The sequence below is a fragment of the Lactuca serriola genome, chromosome 4 (assembly GCF_051521515.1).
Source record: "Lactuca serriola cultivar US96UC23 chromosome 4, Lser_US96UC23_V15, whole genome shotgun sequence".
Classification (NCBI taxonomy): Eukaryota; Viridiplantae; Streptophyta; class Magnoliopsida; order Asterales; family Asteraceae; genus Lactuca; species Lactuca serriola.
In genome coordinates, this window is record NC_136411.1 from 225151131 (window position 1) to 225154941 (window position 3811).

The following is a 3811-nucleotide window of genomic DNA, read 5'->3' on the forward strand; positions in this document are numbered from 1 at the left end:
TATAATACAACACTACAGTACTACAATAATTTACCCTTTACATAGATTTAGTGATCATTTCACTTAAACATTAATGTACAAACTATATTTTGTTAATGATAGTTACACTTGGGAAAATTACACACTTTCACGATAAACGAACATACACAACAGTTACGCCTTGGTAGAAGGCTACTTTTAAATAGAAAATATAGGTTTTTCTGAGAGATTCAAACTTTTACAAACACTTACAAACATTTACATACTTTTATCACCAATGTTTACAAACTCATGCTTAAAACTATGTTCAAACGTTTTGATACAAACACCGACACTAAAATACTTATGAACTCACCAGCTAAATGCTGATAAACTCATTCAAAATAACTTGTATTCTCAGGTCGTCAGTAGACAGGTACCGAGGCCAGCTTTGGAGAAGATGGAGTGCATCCAAGACTCATCTTATTATTTTGATTTACTTTTTGGTGTCTATAACTGTACAGAACACGCTTGTATTAAACTTTTATATTTAATGCAATGGATGATGTTGTTTGCTTATTTATTGTTATACTGTGTTATGATACTTTACATGACGTCCTCCGCCCCAGAACGTTTCCGCCATTCTCAGTTTTGGGGTGTGACATAACTCCACTCTTGTCAATGTCAATGTCCTGGTCAAAGTCAAACTTCTTGACTGAATCCACTCGCTGAGTCAATCTGTTGACTCGTCGAGTCCTTATGGTCTAAAACTCTCACAATACACCTCGACTCACCGAGTCACTCTGCCGAATCGTCGAGTTCAAGGATCTCTGAGTCCCATCCTGTCCAACTCACTAAGTCACCACTCAACTCACCGATCTAAGTCTTAACCAGAAAAGGTTGAGGTTCTACGATCCAACTCGTCGAGTCCAAGAACAGACTCGCTGAGTCCATGGCGATCTTCAATAGACCTGCTGAGTTGTTCTTCCAACTTGTTGAGTTCCTGCCTATCTTCATCCAACTCGCTGAGTCCACCCATTTGACTCGCCGAGTAGCTTCAGTTCTTAATCCACACAATGGCTTTTCGAGCCATACAGGGCTCCATCTTGTAGATCCACTCTTCCAAAGTCTATTCCTCACGTAAAGTTGCAAACTTTACGTGAAACCAATGAGCTATAGGCTTAAAACACTCTAGGGCTAGGGTTTGGAGCAAACATGCTTTACCAACACACCAAAAACTGATACTTTATGGGTCTCTGGGCCAAGACACACCTAGATCTAAAGTACCAACCTCAGATATGGACTTCTAACTTGAAAAGGCTCCTTATCATACCAAAATGGCCCCAAAACATCATCCATGAGAAGATCTAGAAGCAACAAAGGCAAGGTGACAGATTGTTTCCTTCAAACTGATGCTCACAACAAAAGGGTTGGATCCTCCAGCTCCTTAGTGGTCAAATCCTCCAAACAATCTCTAAATAGGGTGCAAACCCTCGGATTAGGGCTTTCCTTGCTCAGACTAGAATCGTGAAGTCCACTTGCCGACTCGCCAAGTCGGTCACTTATTCCATAACCCGGATCCCGCTCCGACTCGTCGAGTTCACCTATGGACTCAACGAGTTGACCCCTTGACTTAGGGTTTTCCTTTCCTTTCTTAGTCTTTCTGATTCTGGGTGTTACAATATGTCTCTATTTTTAAGCTTGTAACAGGTATTACTCTTTAGCAGGAAAAAAAAGCAGATGGGCCATGGCCTCCCCTGGCCCCTTAAAGCATCCGCCACTGCTTTGTGTACCTTAGTGTTTCTAGCTATCCACTCATTCTTATCAATCTACTTTAGGGTAATACATATGGTAATAGATAGTAAAAACCCCCATAAAGTTGATCTTTTGAACCCGCGTCAAGTTATGATCACTAATCAATTAATCTTGGGGTAAACAATCTCTAATACTTATGTTTACTTTTCTTAACTCTTATACATAGGAAATGAGATTCAATCTTTTACGGAAAATTGATAAGCCGTTTCTTTCACTCATATAACTATTTGGTTTTCTTCATCAACCCCCGAATAATGAATAAAAAACGAAAATAGATATTCAAATCATGACACTTCTTTCCTAGAGACTGTTCAAAACCGTGCATGAGACAAATCACAAACAAAAATAAAGGAAGAGTTGAGTAAATGAAAAATCCAAATGAGGGAACCCGTCGAGTCGTTGCCAAACTCGACGAGTTGAGTCATGGATAAGGACAAGTAAATGGTAAGGACTCGATGAGTTGACGGCCCAACTCGGCGAGTCAGGTCAACTGGAGGTTGACTTTGACTTGGACTTGGTTAAGGGTAAAACATTCATCTTACCCTAAGAGTAGGTATCAGTTTCTAACTGAGTGTTTTGTGGGGATTGTAGCTAGAGGATTTCTGGAGCAGCAGCAGACAGAGGTTTCCCGCGCAGAATATCAACATCTACTCGTTCGAGGTGAGTTACCTTCCAGTAGGGGTGGGTCTAAGGCCACAATGTCGGCCCACCAAAGAGGACAATTTAGAAGATGATTGTCTTTGTGATAATTATCTAAGTATGGTTATGTGCTTTAGTCATGAGATTTATCTGTATGACATGTTATGTGTATAGTAGGGATCAGTTTCCCTGATAGCGGTCCTTAGGACCGAAGGGTAGGTCAGTACCCGGATATGCCTGACTGTATATTTATATCTTGTTGATGTATGCTAGTGGTAGGCGGTGGAATAGTCCCCAGTTACCGGTTGGAAGATACCGATGACAGTCACCGATTGGAAGATACCGATGACAGTTACCGGTTGAAAGATACCGATGGTGATGGTTACCGGTTGAAAGATACCGGTGAAAATTACCGGTTGAAAGATACCGATGATGATGATTACCGGTTGAAACATACCGATGGAAGTTACCGGTTGAAAGATACTGACGATATTGTATGGTATGTGGTATGATGGGGGAACTCACTAAGCTTTGTGCTTACGGTTTCAGTTTTGGTTTCAGGTACCTCTTCGGCTAAGGGGAAGGAGCCGGCGGTGTAGCATCGCATCACGCACACACACACATGATTCCGCATCGGATTTTTTGGGATTGTACTATGATTTTCATTGTTTCTGATGACATGGTTTGGGACACAGCATTATGATTTTGTAATGTGTTGCTTACTGACAATGTTATGGTAAAAATTTTTAAAAATTATTAATCCAAAAATGAAATTTTCGGGCTTGGATTTTGGGATGTTATAAGTTGGTATCAGAGCCCTGGTTTGAGGGATTCGGACACACCCTCGGGGGTGTCTGGACTCAAACCGAGGGACTAAAAGATTTTTTTCAAGAAAAATGGTTTTCTAAAATCTAAAAGGGAAGGATTTTAAGAAAGACGAGGTGTGTGATGCATGCGACCGGTCGGGCTCAAGTAAGTTTTCCCCAAGATACCCATACTTGCTATGTTATATTATTTGGTTTTGATTTAGAAAACTGCATGCTAAAATAGGACTAAGGATATAGGAGGATGCCTTGTGTTCCTGACATATGATTATGTGAAATGCATGCTAGTTAGGGCTAAGGGTCTAGGGAGGATGCCTTATATGCCTGTTGTATGGGATGTATGCTAGGACTGCTTAGTCAGCAGTAGGATGGCTTGTGTAGGTTATGCCTGGTTTGATTACCCAATGCACGAATGCTGCTTGCTGTGTGCTATGGGGGTTCTGGCCATCTTCAACTAGCTAAGGAACGGATATGTAATAGTATCTGCAAGTTAGTTAGGAGGAGGTGGTGGGGACTCCTAGTGCAGCTGATGGCGGAGGGTAGGTCGGAGAGTGCCCTAGGGAAGCCTAGGATGT